At 39.8% G+C, this 21835-nt stretch overlaps 1 protein-coding gene and 7 non-coding genes across 8 annotated transcripts in view; 5 read left to right on the forward strand and 3 right to left on the reverse strand.

Annotated features, from left to right (window-relative positions):
• Positions 1-21835, forward strand: part of LOC145992738 (tectonic-2-like) — a 619016-nt gene that overhangs the window by 505269 nt on the left and 91912 nt on the right. The window lies entirely within an intron of this gene.
• On the forward strand, positions 3256-3327 carry TRNAE-UUC (transfer RNA glutamic acid (anticodon UUC)). Its single transcript has one exon. It is a non-coding gene; the product is annotated as a tRNA-Glu (tRNA).
• On the reverse strand, positions 4602-4693 carry TRNAI-UAU (transfer RNA isoleucine (anticodon UAU)). Its single transcript is given in 2 exon segments — positions 4602-4637; positions 4656-4693. It is a non-coding gene; the product is annotated as a tRNA-Ile (tRNA).
• On the forward strand, positions 8075-8146 carry TRNAE-UUC (transfer RNA glutamic acid (anticodon UUC)). The gene has a single exon. It is a non-coding gene; the product is annotated as a tRNA-Glu (tRNA).
• TRNAP-CGG (transfer RNA proline (anticodon CGG)) lies at positions 8415-8486 on the reverse strand. Its single transcript has one exon. It is a non-coding gene; the product is annotated as a tRNA-Pro (tRNA).
• Positions 10544-10615, forward strand: TRNAE-CUC (transfer RNA glutamic acid (anticodon CUC)). Its single transcript has one exon. It is a non-coding gene; the product is annotated as a tRNA-Glu (tRNA).
• Positions 15706-15777, forward strand: TRNAE-UUC (transfer RNA glutamic acid (anticodon UUC)). Its single transcript has one exon. It is a non-coding gene; the product is annotated as a tRNA-Glu (tRNA).
• TRNAP-CGG (transfer RNA proline (anticodon CGG)) lies at positions 16088-16159 on the reverse strand. Its single transcript has one exon. It is a non-coding gene; the product is annotated as a tRNA-Pro (tRNA).

A 21835-nucleotide genomic window follows, 5' to 3' on the forward strand; every position in this document is an offset into this window, starting at 1 on the left:
CTGCGTAGGAAGGAGAGTCGAGTGAATGAGAGTGCACCACAAAGATATCATATCAAGTTAATGAAAAGTGCACTTTTCTTTATGGAAAAAAGAAGCGTGTAAAATGTCAGACCGCTGCTAACATGTGCAGCAGCAGGCGGGGAGAAAACTTTTTGAAACAGGCTTAGGCTGCGTGTGTCAGTGTCAGGCGCGGCTCGTGCATTATTTACCCGGGGGTTCACTGAAGTGATGTGACATATATTCACTTTCCGCAAAATATACTTCCTTCGCCCAACAAAAGGATGGGGGAGGGTTTAAAAGCTTTGTCAAGAATTCTTTTTATCTGGGAGTATAAGGTTTTGTTGTAGGGGTGTGCGAATAAATTTAGGGCTGAAACTACAATAAATTGTGCCTTTATGAAAAAAGTTGAGTTTTGTTGGAATATCATGGACATCCTCAAGTAGGGGCAAGTAATATATTTTTTCCCCACGAGGAGCAAAAAACACTCCTTCAGTCTGAATTTACTGCAACGCTTTTATAATAATTACCAAAAATTACTGTGACTGAAATTAAATTATATGCGTGTAATATATAATTTTTGGTTTACATTCAATTTCCATGGGGGGGCGGCCCCCTTTTCCCCTTCCGGACGTCCATGCTGACTAATCAGAACTGGTCCTACATTTGTTAAAGGGAAATGGCAACTAATGGCATGCGCATACTAGAAATCGAACCTGAGACCCTTTCATTTATACGCGACAGGTTTGTTCAAATTTGGGGCTGGTCGACCAGCACACGCTTTTTTTCAGTGGACAAGGAAGTTTGTTTACGTTAATTATGTGCATTTCTATCGGTCATTTCTTACCTGCGCGGACAGCAACGCCTACACTGCATCAAATGACATAACCTAGGTAAAGTCCATCCCTCGTTTCACTCGCAGCATCACTTAATACTTTCCAACAAGTATCCAAGCACTTCAAAAACTAAAAAACTTGAGACTTTGACACCGAGCGACAGCGAGTCACGTCTTCGCGCCATTCTTTCTCTTTCGCGAACCCGAAGTGTTTCCACCTTTAAGGAAAAACCTCTGAATGCATGCACAAGGTATTTTGGTAATGTATCTCCTTTATTTTAATTCATCGCATCTAATTCCAGCTTCTATTTGTTTCCACTCATCCATCTCTGACACAATCTTGCATTTATTCCAAGAAGTTCGGTGCAAAAATGATACAAGAGAAGATTGAATATGTAATGTGTGCGCTTCAAACTTGAACCGCACGCAGCAACACTGGAAGGGAGGAAGCAGCGAGAAAGGAGCCTTGTCCCGCGGCTTCTGCGAGAGAACGAACTGCGCATGACCGTTGGGTAGAGACATAGGTTCTGGAATCTCATCTCCCATGTATTTTGTCCTATACCCTCCTCGCGCTTCTGCTCCCGCACGAAGCTTTCACAATGGCACGAGCTGTCCTGTGGGGGTTCAACTGAGGGTCTGTATCAGGGCGGCCGATTCGCGGTTTCTTCTTCTCAGCAAGAGAGTTCGCCGTGTTACGGGCACAAATACATGACTTATTGTGTAGAATTTTTAGCGAAATAATGTGAAAATTTAAAGACATTGTTCATTGTTCATTCTCGAGGTGATTATCGTATATTACTGGGGGTTCACTGATCCTGTGCGCTATAGGGCCAACCGCGCCTGGTCAGTGTAAAGATGAGAGTGCTGCACTTCATCCTGTTCAGTCTTCAGACAAAGAGAGACTCAACCGCAACTCCTGGATACGTTCTTGAAGTTTCGTATGACCCAGAATTCACACTTGAGATTGTGTGTGGGGGTGGGGGCCGTGTGAGGGCGTGGATGTCGGTTGGTTTTGTTTCTCTTAGAATGTAAATACAGTAAAATCTCTTTATTCCGGACCCCGATAAGCCGGACTTTGCTTAATCCGGACAGGCAAAAGGCAAAAAAGAAGAAGAAGAAGAATGCAAGGTTTTAAATGTGGCTAGAAGTCAACAAGATAACTTCCCAAAGAATAGGCTGATGAAATTCTGTTTCCCGTAGACTTTGTACTGTACTGTATAGTGTATTTAGGCCTATGCCCTTTAAATACACCATAATATACGTGTTTTGTTGCTATAAACGGTTTTAATGAACTTTCTACTGTTCTTTTAGGTTATTTCAGTTAATCCGGACTTTCGTTAAACCGGTCAACTTATCCCCCCATTAGTCCGGATTAACGAGGTTTTACTGTATACCGTTTCTATTCTAAAATATGTGTAAATGTTATCATAGGATTTAATGCCCTTGGTTAGTACCAGTGTTGTAGGTTACTTGGAACCGCAAGACATGTATACAAATTTGCATACCCAAAAAAAAACCTACTTCCCAAAATGAAATCGCAAAGACCTCATTGAGTGGGTATTCCTCCTCCAAAGCAAGAAGCTTAATTCGCACAGTGAATGATATCATCGTGCCCCGTACCCCTCCCGCTAAGTCCGCCAATGGTTCCACCAAGCAAACGAGTTTTCCATGTTACACGGGTTCGTTTCGACGTAAAATATAAAAAGACGATTTCTGTGTAGGCGGCAGGAATAATAGGAGAATGATCTATCGGATAACATTGTACATTTTGCAGCGGTTTCGGAAACGTGTCTATTCGCCGACTGTATCCCGAAGCCGTTATGTAGCTTATAAATTCAAAGCGAATGAAGGATCAAAGCATTCCTCCATGTTTTGTCTGGCTGAATGCCGGATCTGAATTTTTTTTGTTTGAAAATTGCATTTTTTGGTATATGTTTTCATTGCTTCGCAAATCTAGAAACGAGAGTGAACAGTGGCCTTTTACAGTTTGTCAATGGCCTAGAAAATATCGAACTGTGACGCAGAAATTAATTAGTTTCTAGGGTGCGAATTATGAATACTGGTTATAGAAAATTGTAGGGACACTCAAAAAACGAAAAATTACGCTCTACACTGCGGTGGCGGACAATACATACATATAGGGTCAACTAGCTATTTCTGTCTAGGGGTAGTTAGCCAGCTTGTATTGAATATTTTTGTCAACATAGTGAGTGTTAAAAGAAAGATAAAGTGTTGCCATCCATTCACACATACTTGAAATATGAAGTTTCGGACACTTCCTGTTTTCGAACAATTAACTTCTCTCGGTATGAGTCACGAATGACCTTCATTTGGTAACAACCTTTGGAGGTCTATAAAAGTTTATCCAGCATGTGTGTTGGGAAACTGATATAAAATTTAGAGAGAGAGCAGTTTCCGTTAAGTCCCATGTGGTCTAGTGGCTAGGATACCTGGCTTTCACCCAGGAGGCCCGGGTTCGATTCCCGGCATGGGAAGTTTTTTTTGCTTTTATTTAAAAAGGTGTCGGATTTTTAAGAAATGCCCGATGTATATATTACCAACACCGCGACGTTATTGACGACTGATTATTAAACCTATTTCACTGCTTGTCTTTGAAGGGCAAGAGTGCCATGAATAACTTTATATATTTATTTATTTTTAGGAAATGGTTAATTAAACAGATTTTCAAAATATTGTTAGGCCTGAGCTAAGAATACATACATACATACATTACTCACAGAAAAACAAGACCTTGTTACAAATAGTGATATTTTGATGTTCAGTTATTCTATTAAAGGTTCGATACCCGGTGGAGGCACAAGTGGTTCGGATCCCACTTTAAGCTGTAGGTCCAGTCCCGATTAGCCTTACTGTGCATAAAGTGGACCTAAAACAACAAATCAACCAATCTATAGTACGCACATATATTAGAAACTTTGTACTGATGTAGTAACGTGGCCTTCTCGTTTAGGAGTTTTCTTCGGGTCCGAGAGGTCACGGGTTCAATTCCTGGAGTTTTGGCACGCAATTGCCGGTAATAATATCGACTGTACTGACATCTGGGTAGCTGCGTTCATTCGATTCTTTGTAAATATACATGCTGCATACATGCAGCATATCGCCATGCTGAGAAATCGAAACGCCTGTAAACCCAACACGAGACCTCAACAAGCAGTTCAACATTTCAAGGTTCACGTATTTGCTCTATGATACTTAAAAATCTACAGCGGCTTTTTTAAAAAAACACCAAGCGAATACCTATTGATTTACTTCCTATCCTTGCTTACAAATATTAACTTGGCTACCTTGCGTGATAAATTCAACTGTGAGAGATAATCTACGAAACGTGGTCTTCAGGTTAACGATTTTATCATTGCTATGTGTCAGGTTCCAACTTTTAATATGAATGGAAACTTTTGCTGTTGATGATCCTGAGAAATGCCTTTCCTGCTAGATACTTGCGCTTGTTCCAGTGCCTTTCTAAGGTCTAAGTTGAGCAGCTGAATTATATATTATTAACATCTTTCATTTATAATATTTACAATGTATGTTACTTATATGTTTTAACTTATCATCAAACGTCTAGGTATTTGGGGAGGAAAAAAAGTGCTTCAGGTGAGACTTGAACTCAACCTGGGTTATTGCATAAAACATGTTTTGTTAGTAAAGTACGCTAACCAATTGCTCCACTGGAGCTGCTGTAATCGATACTTCTACAATGTTTTACATATGTAGACAGACTTACGCAAACAGGGAAAAAAAAAACAATTGCTCCAGGTGAGGCTCGAACTCACAACCCCGGCATAGCTCAGAGATACTGTCTTATAAGTACCGTGCGCTAACCAATTGCGCCACTGGAGCGGTAGCAAGTCCAGCTTCTGCAACACCTTAGCTTCTGAAACGCATTTTCTGCAAAGCTTTATATGTGTGGTTCGAGCATTGAACTGTTTAACTGGAAGGACTGCTCTACGGCGGAAAATTGAATCCATTCTCTGGTTAGTTGTGCCAGCTCGCAGATTATTTTTTCTATTGAGGCAAACGACTTATGAAAAGAAATCTATCATTTCCTAGAAAACAATAGCATAGAACACGTCACTAATATTCAAACACCACGAGCTTTAAGATTAAAATAACGATATATGTGCATCTTAGTAAAAATTGATCAGAAAGGCTATTCTGTATCGCGACCATGTTAGTGGTGACATCACGAGCAGAGAACTGAACGCGATTGAGTCCAAACCTTAGAATAATTATTATTATTATATATTGCAAGTGTGGGTATCATATTTTGAAAAGTTAAAGTTACAGTGGGGTAAGTCACATTATCTTTGTTTTCCAGAAAATAACAAAACGCAAAAGGTACTCTAATAAATTCGGGAACAAATATGTTGTAATTTTATGATTTTAGGGGTGTCAACTGGATCCAAATTTAACATAAAGGCTTGAATTGAATGGAATTCGTGCAATGGTTGCAATGTTACTACTGACGAAAATGACTTACACCACTGTGTATGAATAAAGCTAATGACTTACACCACTGTGTATGACTTACACCAGTGTATTTGTCAACAAAAATGGATATAAAGTGAACTTGAGAACCTCAAACAAAGAATTTATTTTTATTAAAAATAATTGATTGTTATTACGAATGGAAAAATATCAAAGACTGAATAAATATTCATCCATAATTTTCTTCTGGCTCTGGATCCACAGTTTCACAATTTCCAGTGGACCAAGATCGTCAGGTGGTGGGTGTCTCCTCACATTCAAGAGTCGTTCGAAGGGAAAGGAAAAACACCATGTTTCACTGGTGGAAAGTGGTCCACAAGGTCTACCATGTCCTTCTTCTTCGCTTCTGTAACCGGTCTTCCTCGTGAATACAGCACATCTTGAACGTTCGCTAGACATGATGGTCTACCAGCCCTTGCTGGTCGTAGATTATGCACAGAAAATGTCATGTCTGCATTCAGTGTTTCTTTATACAGAAGAGTGTAAGGACGATCTTTCAAAATCCTAATCCATTGGATCTTCAACCAGTTAACGGGGCAATTGTTCTCGTTTTGCTTTCTACGTGTGGTACAGTGTTCCAAGTTAGCAACAGATTTGAAGTCGTCACGTCCCATTTTGGTCAACATGTATCTACTTTTTCTTCTGCATTTCAGAATAATACTGTACCAGTCATCAGGAATATAAATCAGTCTATTCTTTGCGTATAATTCAATCGATCCAAAATCTGTGTCGTTTGGAAGGTAAGAGTTGCCATTTACCATAATCTTAGGATCAACGATTATCATTGCATTATCATCTTCTTCTGAAACAATAAACAACTATGTTATTTATACACATACTACCTTACCACACTTACTGTGTATACACACTTTTAACTACTTACCTTTTCAACACTTTTTTTTTATAACACACGTTTATCTGCCAAACATTGATATGGAGGAAAGTTATCTTCTTTTTTCTGGAGAACTCTCTACCGACTCAGGCTTCCATTCATCACTGGTCTCAAGATCGTCTAATGGATCTTGAATACTTTCTTCAGAATTCATTGTTTTGTATAGCAGTCCCACGCAGAAGTATGTAGTCATTCGGCACTCGAGAAGCGTTTACAAAGTCTGACTTACACCACTGTGCTGATCAACGCAACAGCTGTTTCCTTTATCACTAGAACTTCCACTGGCATCTGTTGCTAGTTGAATGAAGCTCTGACTTCCTTCACGTGTTTTGTTAACAGATTGACTTATCTAGATATGGTTTCTGTGTGCAAGTCATTTATTTTTTAATGCAAAAAGTAAAGAAGTAAAGTGCTCCCCTGTGATTTGCACCACGCCATGAAGGCATATAGGAAGTGTGGTGTTAGGGCTCCACACTTGCTTGATCACGGCCGAAGGTGGGATGATGCGATCTTCACCACGCCTACACGCCTTTACCACCAGAGTTTCCTCCAGGTACCCACTTTGTACGACGCTGGGTGGGCGCCGGAGCCGCTTGTACAGCTGGAAAAAATCCCGGTTCTCCCCCGCCGGGGATCGAACGGTGCAAATATATTAAAATATACTGATAGATTAAAATGTGCGAAATAGATTGACAAAAAAATATTTACACCAATTTTGATGTTTTTCTCTATTGAGCACGACTAGAATTTTCATTTCATTATAATTATAAATGTATTTATTACAGACACATTCTTTTTCTTTGCGATCGCTACAGATAATTATATGAATTTAACATGTAATATCGAGATTAAATTTTATAAAATGAGAGCAAGGGAGGGATACGGGAAGTGCGTGTACGGGAAAATAAATCTCGGCTTTAAACAAAACAGCCAAAGATGTTACGGAATAATCCACATCTGATTTTTCATCAACATTTCCCCGTTAGCATTACGACCTTCATCTGCCGTTATTCCGACGAGGAAATAATTCTTCAATGATATTTCTTTTCCCTTGCATTGTAATGAAAGGGTTCCCGGTCCGATCCTCAGTGGAGAAACTTTTCACAGCTTATAGCGCGTTTGTTACAACCTGTCCCGGTTCCCGCGCTAGCTGATCGCTGGCTTTTCTCCGTGCTGGGGAAAGTCAAAGCCAGGCAGCCAATTAAAATACGCTACGTCGCAACAGCGTCTACGTAAGCGCCTCTCTTGTGGCTTCCATTCGCTCCTCGCTGCCCAGCAGACGATTTTTTCCTCGTTTCTCATTGGCACCGAAACTGTCGAGCAATCGCTAGCGAGGGAAACGGGACAGGTTCTAACAAACGCTGTATAAACTGGAAGGCCAATCTCGATTAGCCTGTCGAAGTATAACATGCACTTAGACAAACTTTAACGTTTCCTTTGAACAAAATTTATTTTGCCTGGAAAAAGTAAATGAATTAAAATTAATAAGAATAAAAGGTAAATCATGCTTCGTTGGGTCTCGTGACTAGAATATCTGTCAGTCAGCCGTGAGATTCGTGTTAGATTACCCGCAAGAAAAAATATGTCTGTAGTTGAAGTTATTGATTTAATACAACACCACGAAGCTGGAAATAGATTGTGGAACTGGTGCATTACATTTCTAGTTCTACAGAACGAAATTTTGATATAACGGATACTTCCTCCTCTGAACAGTGACCTTCGCTCGGAATGAGTCACGTATGACCTTCGTTCAGTGACATCCTTCTATGGCCTCCAAAGTTTAGTTTGCAACTGCGCTGGCAATGTGATATAAAATTTACAATGAAAAAGTTTTCTATAAGTCCCATGTGGTCTAGTGGCTAGGATACCTGGCTTTCACCCAGGAGGCCCGGGTTCGATTCCCGGCATGGGAACTTTTTTTTTTTTTTGTTAATTAATATAAGCATCCATATTGGAAGAACTTGTTGTTTGAAGAACGTAAAGCTACGAAAGCCTTTGACCAGTTTGTCTTCAGAAAAAATCGACAAGTCTCCTTAATTCTTGGTATAATAATTACTAGAAATGATCGAAAGAACTTATTCCTCCTGTCTACAATAGCTCAAACTAATATAACTGACAACTAAACTTCGTGGCATGATCTGTGCCATGTATATGTAACTACACAGGCGCTACCATTACAGAGGGCCTGTCCGGGATTTGAACCCGGGATCTCTCGCACCCGAAGCGAGAATCATACCCTTAGACCAACAGGCCATGTTCGATATTAGGAAAAGTCATTCTCATTTCCAGTAGCCATCAACAGTTTCTAATAATTGTGTGTTTGTGTGAAGTTTAGAATGGCTGAACATCAAAACGACCGATATTAAATTCCGCACAAAGAGACCAGGCTGATGTGACTTTGTGTTGCAAAAAGGACCGATATTAGTGTGGAATCCATAGTTTTCGGAGTTCCTCCCAAAGCGGTTCAACTTCAAGTTCATCACCTATCGGCATGGGAGGGGGGGGGGTAAGAGGGGGCGAAAAATAAAATGTCACAAATGACCTAGATTAGTGGCGAATACATGGTTTTCGGAGTCGGTAAGCTAATTGGTGACATTCACGATCACATTTAAAATTAGTTACATTTTACACTATACTTAGAATTCATTATTGTCCTGTCTAAAACAAGATTTGGATAAATAAATTTCCGGGCAATCAGCTAGTACATACATAAAGAAAACCTTTGTGGTGGATAATCACTTATCTTGTGGATCGAGTACAAGAATCTCTCCAAAGAATACAATCGTAATAATACCAATAATGTCAATAAAACAATAGTTTGTTATCATTAGTTTTATTATTAATCAATTATATTATTCAATTTCATATGAAAGACCTGACCATCCCTACAAAACTTCCTGACGGCGCTAATGGTAGCGTGCTTGCTCTTCTATTGTATGCTCCTCTATGGAGACATCGCAGAAGCACCTACTGGGGACGGCCGTAAATTTCATCAGCTGACCTATCCGACCCTAAGCGAAAACCAATTCCTTGACCAACAGGTCACAAGCAGTAGCACATATAATTTAAGACATCATAACGACAGTATACCTGTCACAAGCCAAAACATTTATTTTTCGGTTCATTTTATGCACAGACAGGCTAACCGGTACTTGGTGTACAGTGTAAAGTGAGGTTCGATCCACTGTTCTATGTGCCTCCACAGGGAATCGAGTTCACGAATTCCAGCGCAATGGACACATTTGAAGTGATGGAGAATATAATATAAAAATCGAATTTATTCAACTTTTCTTATATAACATGTTTTTAAAGAAAATGGTGTGCCAAAAATGCAAAAACTGTAACGAAGTATGAAACTAAGTACAATTCACATAAACAGTGCAGGGCCGACATAAATATGGATATTTATTTTGTACCAACCTAATAAAACAACGAATCTGTATTTCAATTACGGTTGACAAGTCCAACGTTACTTCCCGTTATAGACGTAGCCGCCTCCGTGGCGGGGTGGTCCGCGCAGCCCGCTACGACGCCAGAGGTCCCGGATGTTGGACATGGACATGCATGTTTGTTTGTCGGGGGATACTACAGCATAGGGGTATGTATTCCTTTAAGAAAAAAAATACCGGCCTGGGCATGGATGTTTGTGAGGGTCCATTCATCAATTTCATCCTATCATCACTCATCCTGATCGCAAATTAGCCAAAAGTGGCACAAAAAGCAAATTAAAACTAAGCTAATCAATTAACTGATGTTCTACCAGCTACCCATCAGTTGTATTTTCAAACTAATAGCGTAGTGCAAGTCAACTCAATAAAGCATAGTTAGCAATTGCAGTGGCCAAATGATATAAAATAGAAGAGACAGCAATGCAACCGAGATCCCATGTGGTCTAGTGCCTAGGATACCTGACACTCACCCAGGAAGTCGACGTTCGATTCCCGCTTTTTCGTTTCAGATTTTACAGTTTTGCGATAGAGTTGAAGCATTACGGTCCGGTTTCAATTACGGTCATTTGTGAAGGCAAATATCATAATTTAGTTGCAATTTTTTTTAACTGAAAGTGAAGAAGTGTTAGGTTTTATGGCATAACATGTTGCTAGCAGCAGTAGTAGATTGTGAGATTATTGATGCACTCTAGAAACAAGTTTTAAGAGAGGCCTTTATTAATTCCCTTTTCTCAAACAGTGAACTTCGTTTGGTAAGATCCACGCACGACTTGCCATCTGTGACGTTCTGGCAGCTCTCAATGAAGATTACACATACTGACCAAGTGATATAAATTTTGAAAGACAAGGAGACAACCAAAGTCCCATGTTGTCTAGTGGTTAGGAAATCTGGCTCTCACCCAGGAGGCCCGGGTTCGATTCCCGGCATGGGAAGTTTTTTTGCTTTCATTTAAAAAGGTGTCGGATTTTTAAGAAATGCCCAATGTATATATTACCAACGTCCTCCTCCGTAGTCGAGCGGGTTAAGGCGTTCACTCGTCTTGAGATCGTTCGCTGCGGCTCTGGTGGGAATTTATTCGGCTTACGTATAGGGCCGGTGGCAACCCACCATCGTGAGGAAATTGGGGAGCTCCGAGTGAGTGAGCGTAATCCGGTCGAGAAGACCTACTATAACGGCTGGGGATACGTCGGGCTGACCCCCCGACTATTCGAATACTGGTTGAAGATCTCCACGCTTAGAGGTGACGAAGGAAAGCGTGGGAGGGAGATCGGCAGTCGGTAGGTATGCCTAGGCCCTTCATGGGCTGTTGCGCAACGGATTATTATTATATATTACCAACACCGCGACGTTATTGACGACTGATTATTAAACCTATTTCACCGCTTGTCTTTGAAGGGCAAGAGTGCCATGAATAACTTTATATATTTATTTATTTTTAGGAAATGGTTAGTTAAACAGATTTTCAAAATATTGTTAGGCCTGAGCTAAGAATACATACATACATACATTACTCACAGAAAAACAAGACCTTGTTACAAATAGTGCTATTTTGATGTTCAGTTATTCTATTAAAGGTTCGATACCCGGTGGAGGCACAAGTGGTTCGGATCCCACTTTAAGCTGTAGGTCCATTCCCGATTAGCCTTACTGTGCATAAAGTTGACAATCAACCAATCTATAGTACGCACATATATTAGAAACTGTGTACTGATGTAGTAACGTGGTCTTCTGGTTTAGAAGTTTTCTTCGCGTCCGAGAGGTCACGGGTTCAATTCCCGGAGTTTTGGCACGCAATTGCCGGTAATGATATCGACTGTACTGACATCTGGGTAGCTGCGTTCATTGGATTCTTTGTAAATATACATGCTGCATACATGCAGCATATCGCCATGCTGAGAAATCGAAACGCCTGTAAACCCAACACGAGACCTCAACAAGCAGTTCAACATTTCAAGGTTCACGTATTTGCTCTATGATACTTAAAAATCTACAGCGGCTATTTTAAAAAATACCAATCGAATATCTATTGATTCTCTTCCTATCCTTGCTTACCAATGTTAACTTGGCTACCTTGCGTCACAAATTCAACTGTGAGAGATAATGTACGAAACATGGTCGTCAGGTTAACGATTTTATCATTGCTATGTGTCAGGTTCCAACTTTTAAAATGAGTGGAAACTTTTGCTGTTGATGATCCTGAGAAATGCCTTTCCTGCTAGATACTTGCGCTTGTCCCAGTGCCTTTGTAAGGTCTAAGTTGAGCAGCTGAATTATATATTATTAACATCTTTCATTTATAATATTTACAATGTATGTTACTTATACGTTTTAACTTATCATCAAACGTCTAGGTATTTGGGGAGGAAAAAAAAGTGCTTCAGGTGAGACTTGAACTCACAACCTGGGTTATTGCATAAAACATGTTTTTGTTAGTACAGTACGCTAACCAATTGCTCCACTGGAGTGCTGTAATCGAAACTTCTACAATGTATTACATATGTAGACAGACTTATGCAAACAGGGGAAAAAAAGCAATTGCTCCAGGTGAGGCTCGAACTCACAACCCCGGCATAGCTCAGAGATACTGTCTTATAAGTACCGTGCGCTAACCAATTGCGCCACTTTTTTTTTTTTTTTTTTTTATAAAGGAAAGCCCCTATGCGGAAGCTTCCCCCATCACACTTCATTCACTCATATCATTTCATTCATATTTCAATTTCAAGACTTTTCAGGACAGACAATCACAACATCCATGGCCGAGCCGGGAATCGAACCCGGGACCCCTAGCGTCCTAGCGCGATGTGCTAACCACTCCGCCACAGGGGCCGCCCCGCCACTGGAGCGGTAGCAAGTCCAGCTTCTGCAACACCTTAGCTTCTGAAACGCATTTTCTGCAAAGCTTTATATGTGTGGTTCGAGCATTGAACTGTTTAACTGGAAGGACTGCTCTACGGCGGAAAATTGAATCCATTCTCTGGTTAGTTGTGCCAGCTCGCAGATTATTTTTTCTATTGAGGCAAACGACTTATGAAAAGAAATCTATCATTTCCTAGAAAACAATAGCATAGAACACGTCACTAATTTTCAAACACCACGAGCTTTAAGATTAAAATAACGATATATGTGCATCTTGGTAAAAATTGATCAGAAAGGCTATTCTGTATCGGCGACCATGTTAGTGGTGACATCACGAGCAGAGAACTGAACGCGATTGAGTCCAAACCTTAGAATAATTATTATTATTATATATTGCAAGTGTGGGTATCATATTTTGAAAAGTTAAAGTTACAGTGGGGTAAGTCACATTATCTTTGTTTTCCAGAAAATAACAAAACGCAAAAGGTACTCTAATAAATTCGGGAACAAATATGTTGTAATTTTATGATTTTAGGGGTGTCACCTGGATCCAAATTTAACATAGAGGCTTGAATTGAATGGAATTCGTGCAATGGTTGCAATGTTACTGCTGACGAAAATGACTTACACCACTGTGTATGAATGAAACTAATGACTTACACCACTGTGTATGACTTACACCAGTGTATTTGTCAACAAAAATGGATATAAAGTGAACTTGAGAACCTCAAACAAAGAATTTATTTTTATTAAAAATAATTGATTGTTATTACGAATGGAAAAATATCAAAGACTGAATAAATATTCATCCATAATTTTCTTCTGGCTCTGGATCCACAGTTTCACAATTTCCAGTGGACCAAGATCGTCAGGTGGTGGGTGTCTCCTCACATTCAAGAGTCGTTCGAAGGGAAAGGAAAAACACCATGTTTCACTGGTGGAAAGTGGTCCACAAGGTCTACCATGTCCTTCTTCTTCGCTTCTGTAACCGGTCTTCCTCGTGAATACAGCACATCTTGAACGTTCGCTAGACATGATGGTCTACCAGCCCTTGCTGGTCGTAGATTATGCACAGAAAATGTCATGTCTGCATTCAGTGTTTCTTTATACAGAAGAGTGTAAGGACGATCTTTCAAAATCCTAATCCATTGGATCTTCAACCAGTTAACGGGGCAATTGTTCTCGTTTTGCTTTCTACGTGTGGTACAGTGTTCCAAGTTAGCAACAGATTTGAAGTCGTCACGTCCCATTTTGGTCAACATGTATCTACTTTTTCTTCTGCATTTCAGAATAATACTGTACCAGTCATCAGGAATATAAATCAGTCTATTCTTTGCGTATAATTCAATCGATCCAAAATCTGTGTCGTTTGGAAGGTAAGAGTTGCCATTTACCATAAACTTAGGATCAACGATTATCATTGCATTATCATCTTCTTCTGAAACAATAAACAACTATGTTATTTATACACATACTACCTTACCACACTTACTGTGTATACACACTTTTAACTACTTACCTTTTCAACACTTTTTTTTTATAACACACGTTTATCTGCCAAACATTGTTATGGAGGAAAGTTATCTTCTTTCTTCTGGCGAACTCTCTACCGACTCAGGCTTCCATTCATCACTGGTCTCAAGATCGTCTAATGGATCTTGAATACTTTCTTCAGAATGCATTGTTTTGTATAGCAGTCCCACGCAGAAGTATGTAGTCATTCGGCAATCGAGAAACGTGTACACCACTGTGGTGATCAACGCAACAGCTGTTTCCTTTATCACTAGAACTTCCACTGGCATCTGTTGCCAGTGGAATGAAGCTCTGACTTCCTTCACGTGTTTTGTTAACAGATTGACTTATCTAGATCTGGTTTCTGTGTGCAAGTCATTTTTAAAAAAAAAAAAAAAAAAAAAAGTGACTTACACCACTGTAACTTTAACTCGTCCAATTATTTATTTTTTAATGCAAAAAGTAAAGTGCTCCCCTGCGATTTGCACCACGCCATGAAGGCGTATAGGGGGTGTGGTGTTAGGGCTCCACACTTGCTTGATCACGGCCGAAGGTGGGATGATGTGATCTTCACCACGCCTGCACGCCTTTACCCCCAGAGTTTCCTCCAGGTACCCACTTTGTACGACGCTGGGTGGGCGCCAGAGCCGCTTGAACAGCTGGAAAAAATCCCGGTTCTCCCCCGCCTGGGATCGAACTGTGCAAATATATTAAAATATACTGATAAATTAAAATGTGCGAAATAGATTGACAAAAAAATATTTACACCAATTTTGATGTTTTTCTCTATTGAGCACGACTAGAATTTTCATTTCATTATAATTATAAATGTATTTATTACAGACACATTAATTGTTTCTTTTGCTTTGCGATCGCTACAGATAATTATATGAATTTAACATGTAATATCGAGATTAAATTTTATAAAATGAGAGCAAGTGAAGAATACGGGAAGTGCGTCTACGGGAAAACAAATCTCGGCTTTAAACAGAACAGCCAAAGATGTTACGGAATAATCCACATCTGATTTTTCATCAACATTTCCCCGTTAGTGTTACGACCTTCATCTGCCGTTATTCCGACGAGGAAATAATTCTTCAATGATATTTCTTTTCCCTTGCATTGTAATGAAAGGGTTCCCGGTCCGATCCTCAGTGGATAAACTTTTCACAGCTTAAACTGGAAGGCCATTCTCGATTAGCCTGTCTAAGTATAACATGCACTTAGACAAACTTTAACGTTTCCTTTGAACAAAATTTATTTTGCCTGCAAAAAAGTAAATGAATTAATAATAATAATAATAATAAAAGGTAAATCATGCTTCGTTGGGTCTCGTGACTAGAATATCTGTCAGTCAGCCGTGAGATTCGTGTTAGATTACCCGCAAGAAAAAATATGTCTGTAGTTGAAGTTATTGATTTAAGACAACAACACGTAGCTGGAAATAGATTGTGGAACTGGTGCATTACATTTCTAGTTCTACAGAACGAAATTTTGATATAACGGATACTTCCTCCTCTGAACAGTGACCTTCGCTCGGAATGAGTCACGTATGACCTTCGTTCAGTGACATCCTTCTATGGCCTTCAAAGTTTAGTTTGCAACTGCGTTGACAATGTGATATAACATTTACAAGAAAAGAGTTTTCCATTAGTCCCATGTGGTCTAGTGGCTAGGATACCTGGCTTTCACCCAGGAGGCCCGGGTTCGATTCCCGGCATGGGAACTTTTTTTTTGTTAATTAATATAAGCATCCATATTGGAAGAGCTTGTTGTTTGAAGAACGTAAAGCTACGAAAGCCTTTTACCAGTTTGTCTTTTGAAAAAAATCGACAAGTCTCCTTAATTCTTGGTATAATAATTACTAGAAATGATCGAAAGAACTTATTCCTCCTGTCCAGAATAGCTCAAACTAAAATTACTGACAACTAAACTTCGTGGCATGATCTGTGCCATGTATATGTAACTACACGGGCGCTACCATTACAAGTAGTGGCATGCTACCATTACAAGTAGTGGCGTGGTAAAACTACAGAGGGCCTGTCCGGGATTTGAACCCGGGATCTCTCGCCCCCGAAGCGAGAATCATACCCTTAGACCAACAGGCCATGTTCGATATTAGGAAAAGTCATTCTCATTTCCAGTAGCCATCAACAGTTTCTAATAATTGTGTGTTTGTGTGAAGTTTAGAATGGCTGAACATCAAAACGACCGATATTAAATTCCGCACAAACAGACCAGGCTGATGTGACTTTGTGTTGCGAAAAGGACAGATATTAGTGTGGAATCCATAGTTTTCGGAGTTCCTCCCAATGCGGTTCAACTTCAGGTTCATCACCTATCGGCATGGGGGGGGGGTGAGAGGGGGCGAAAAATAAAATGTCACAAATGACCTAGATTAGTGGCGAATCCATGGTTTTCGGAGTCGGTAAGCTAATTGGTGACATTCACGAGTAATTTAAAATTAGTTACATTTTACACTATAGTTAGAATTCATTATTTTCCTGTCTAATACAAGATTGGGATAAATAAATACCCGGGCAACGCCGGGTAATTAGCTAGTACATACATAAAGAAAACCTTTGTGGTGGATAATCACTTATCTTGTGGATCGAGTACAAGAATCTCTCCAAAGAATACAATCGTAATAATACCAATAACGTCAATAAAATAATAGTTTGTTATCATTAGTTTTATTATTACAAAATTATATTATTCAATTTCATATCAAAGACGTGACCATCTCTACAAAACTTCCTGACGACGCCAATGGTAGTGTGCTTGCTCTTCTATTGTATGCTCCTCTATGGAGACATCGCAGAAGCACCTACTCGGGACGGCCGTAAATTTCATCAGCCGACCTATCCCACCCTAAGCGAAAACCAATTCCTTGACCAACAGGTCACAAGCATTAGCACATACGAGGGACACTATTTATATTTTGAGCCTAACAATGAAAAAACAGGAATTTGGCATTGAAAACTGCTTTATTGTTTTTCGAAGTATTCTCCTTTATGGTCAATACACTTTTACATTCGTTCGAACCATTTGTCAAAGCAGTTTTTCCAATCTTCTTGAGACACCTCTATAATATGGTTTTTGAATGCATCAACGGCGTCTTCCGCCGACGAAAATCAAATCGTTGTCCACGCAATTTATTCTTGACATTCGGGAACAAGAAGAAGTCATTGGGTGCCAAATCAGGACTGTACGGCGGATGACCCATCAATTCGATTTTTTGACTGTTCATAAAGTCGGTTGTTAGACGAGATGTGTGACAGATGGCATTGTCTTGATGAAGAATGATCCGACGGCGTTTGTTTGTTTTCCGTATTTGACCGAAGACTTCTGGCAAACAAATTGTTGTGTACCATTCAGAGTTGACCGTTCTACGTTCCTCTAAAGGCACAGTTGCCACATGACCAGTTTTCCCGAAAAAACAGGCGACCATTTGCTTCGATGTGTTTCGAGCGCGGACAACTTTTGTTGGATTGGGTTCATCTTGAAACACCCATACAGTCGACTGCTGTTTACGTTCCGGCTCATATGCATATATCTATGATTCGTCACCTGTTACAATCTTATATACGTCTTTTGAAGCACCACGATTGTATTTATTGAGCATTTGTTTGCACCAATTGACGCGAGCGTCTTTTTGAGTTTTTGTCAAATTGTGTGGGATCCAACGAGAACATACCTTTCTCACAGCTAAATGATAATGTAATATTTTATATATGCTGGTGGAACTAATGCCTATGGTTGCCTCAATCTCACAGTATGTCACATGACGATCTTGCAGTATTAGGTTTTGCACAGCATCAATGTTTTCTTGAACAACAACTGATTGTGGACGACCTTCGCGAATCTCGTCGGTGAGCGAATTGCGGCCACGATTAAATTCGTTATACCAGCGTTTCACAGTGGCAAAGGATGGCGCTTCATCGCCAAATGTGGAAGTAAGTTGATAGATGCACTCTTGTCTTGATAATCCACGTCGAAAATCGTAAAAAATCATCGCACGAAAATGTTCACGAGTTAATTCCATTTTATTGTTGTCGCGCAATCTCCAAGGCAACAGAAACAACACAAATGAAGCTATTGACAAAACATTTGAAGTACGTTATGGTCAATAATGCCAGACGATTCCGTGCAAACGTCAAATCGCGCCTAACTTCAATCAGTGTTGCCAAGGCTCAAAATATAAATAGTGACCCTCGTATAATTTTAAGATATCATAACGACAGTATACCTGTCACAAGCCAAAACATTTATTTTTCGGTTCATTTTATGCACAGACAGGCTACCCGGTACTTGGTGTACAGTGTAAAGTGAGGTTCGATCCACTGTTCTATGTGCCTCCACAGGGAATCGAGTTCACGAATTCCAGCGCAATGGACACATTTGAAGTGATGGAGAATATAATATAAAAATCGAATTTATTCAACTTTTCTTATATAACATGTTTTTAAAGAAAATGGTGTGCCAAAAATGCAAAAACTGTAACGAAGTATGAAACTAAGTACAATTCACATAAACAGTGCAGGGCCGACATAAATATGGATATTTATTTTGTACCAACCTAATAAAACAACGAATCTGTATTTCAATTACGGTTGACAAGTCCAACGTTACTTCCCGTTATAGACGTAGCCGCCTCCGTGGCGGGGTGGTCCGCGCAGCCCGCTACGACGCCAGAGGTCCCGGATGTTGGACATGGACATGCATGTTTGTTTGTCGGGGGATACTACAGCATAGGGGTATGTATTCCTTTAAGAAAGAAAATACCGGCCTGGGCATGGATGTTTGTGAGTGTCCATTCATCAATTTCATCCTATCATCACTCATCCTGATCGCAAATTAGCCAAAAGTGGCACAAAAAGCAAACTAAAAAAAAAGCTAATCAATTAACTGATGTTCTACCAGCTACCCATCAGTTGTATTTTCAAACTAATAGCGTAGTGCAAGTCAACTCAATAAAGCATAGTTAGCAATTGCAGTGGCCAAATGATATAAAATAGAAGAGACAGCAATGCAATCGAGATCCCTTGTGGTCTAGTGGCTAGGATACCTGACTCTCACCCTGGAAGTCGACGTTCGATTCCCGCTTTTTTGCTTCAGATTTTACAGTTTTGCGATAGAGTTGAAGCATTATATATTAATTCCCTTTTCTCAAACAGTGTACTTTAGGGGACAAGGATGCTTTGAATAAATTCAAAATTTTTACGAAATGGTTAAGTGAGCACTCGAAAATTGCCAGTAAGGTTTTTTGTGCATTAATGCATATTATCGTTATCAGTGAGTGGTTTAAGCATACAAAAACATGCAAGTGTATGTGGATAACTTTGCTGAAGTTCTTTCGTGTATATGTTTTTTTGTTGTTGCTTTTTGCATATTTTTTTTTCGAATAATTCTTGCAGAGATCTGGGTGGAAGTACGATAGATGCAGAGGATCTTATACCCCTGGCTAGGAAATTTAGGGAAAGCATTCTCCTAGCTACCACGTTAAACGATAAGATGATCCCAAAATTTGAGCCTAAAGAATTTCCTTTATCCTTTGATAATGCACGAATTTGTCATAACAAGCCTTAAAAACTTGATGATGTATGGTCAGATACAGACCATTTTCTTCAATAATGATTACTGTTTGATTGCGTAAAATGTAATTGTTTATTGAAAGGTTTTTTTTTACTTTTCATATGCAATAGCTGCGAATACACAGAAAATCACCATAACACACACACATACGCGTACACACACACACACACACACAGTTTGCTGTGAATAGTTCTCTTATAAATATTATAGAGAAGTGAGTTCTACTCTTTTGCTTGAAGTCATGTGGTAAGCTAAATGAGAGCAGCCCCAAGTTGTTTTCTGATTCTCAGAACCCTAAGAGACAAACCGACATCCTTCCAAATGGCCTGTGGACGCCGGAGTTACTCAAAGCAATAACCCAGCACGTGTTACTCGTAAACCCACCGAGAGAAGGGGATTTAATTTCCATACACTCAGCCTCTTGCCTTGCGTTATATGCTTCGTTCAGCAGCCGTTTGTACGCAAATCAGCGGCAACTAGGCAAAGTAATTGCTTCATTAACTTTGCAACCGTGGTGTAAATACCCAACAGAGTACATGCGGCGTGGATACTGATCTCCTTCTGCTATCTCCGTCACTTGTTAATTATGCTGTTTGCCACACACGCGCGCGCGATTGTCTTTGGTAGATCGTTGCTCATACTGCCCGCCTTTGCAACTAGCCTCTTAGGACAGCCAAAAAATAATAGTGTTGGGTTGTGTTTCGGCTGACGCCGTTTACCTTCGTGCTTTAAAGAGTCGAATGCTGCTCGCGGGAGAAAGGAATGAGAGTCGGATACACCTCGTGTTGCCAAACTTACTGCAAGGGTATATTCAGCAGCGGGGATCAAAAATTGCAAATAAAGCTCAAAAGCATTTCATGCGGGAAAGTGAATTTTTGATAAAATCAAAGAAAGGAAGAATTACTCATTGCAACATTGCCACGTGATAGCAGATATTACTGGTCCAGCATTTACTTCACAACTGAGATTACAGCCTAGGATCCCAATAATTCTATCAAGAGTCATTGAAACGGAACCAAAATGCTTCTATTCAAAGACTCAAACAAACACTTCTATGCTTCCCATGCCGGGAAACGAACCCGGGTATTAGTATTAGTATTAGTGTACTAATATATAAATGTGATATTTTTTTTTTATGGAATCCTTATTGTTTTGGTAACATTGTTCTGAATTTTCAAAGAAATTGAGTAATTTATAAGGGAGATATAATTACTTTTCCAGGTCAATGCAGTTTCCACTTGGAGGCTCTGGGAATGGAAGAAATAAGAAATCACTAAAGGTTTGAGGGGGAAGAAAATTAAACCAGACAAGTTTGAGACAATAAAATGTATGTGGTTTCACACCTTCATGGAATGATTAAATGTGCCAAGTTTCATCAAAATCTGAGATCATGGGTTCCAAAGCCCTATTGTTTTGGTTGAATTGACATGGAATGACGAGAAAGCTAGCAAGAGGTCACAGAAGCAAAGCCATGCAAGACTCATACAAACACTTTAATGAATAACTTCTACAAAGTGTCATTGAAACCGGGCAAATAATGCTGCTACCAATCTTAAATCTCTAGAATGTCAAATGTAGATTTAGCAAAAAAGATATTCCCATGCGGGAATCGAACACGGGCCTCCTGGGTAAAAGCCAGATATCCTATCCACTAGATCATATGGGATTTCGATAGCATTGTTGTATCTTCTATTTTATATCATTTGACCACTGCAATTGATAACAATTCTCTATTGAGAACTGGCAAGAGGTCACGGAAGCAATGCCATGCAAGACTCATACAACCACTTCAAAGAATTACTTCTCCAAAGAGTAATTGAAACCGGACAAATAATGCTGCTAACAATCTCAAAGCTCTAGAATCTCAAATGTAGATTTAGCAATAAAATATTCCCATACCGGGAACCGAACACAGGCCTCCTGGGTGAAAGCCAGGTATCCTAGCCACTAGACCACATGGGATTTCAATAGCATTGTTGTCTCTTCTATTTTATATCATTTGACCATTGCAAGACTCATACAAACACTTCAAAGAATTACTTCTACAAAGAGTCATTAATAATAATAACCCACAGCGCTACAGCCCTTGTAGGGCCTTGGCTTACCTACCGACTGCTGGTCTTCCTCCCACACTGTTCCTCCGTTACCTGTTATAGCGTGGAGGTCTTAGACCAGTATTGGGGTGACGG

This window comes from Lepisma saccharinum, chromosome 9, assembly GCF_977018435.1.
Source record: "Lepisma saccharinum chromosome 9, izLepSacc3.1, whole genome shotgun sequence".
In the NCBI taxonomy this organism is placed as follows: domain Eukaryota; kingdom Metazoa; phylum Arthropoda; class Insecta; order Zygentoma; family Lepismatidae; genus Lepisma; species Lepisma saccharinum.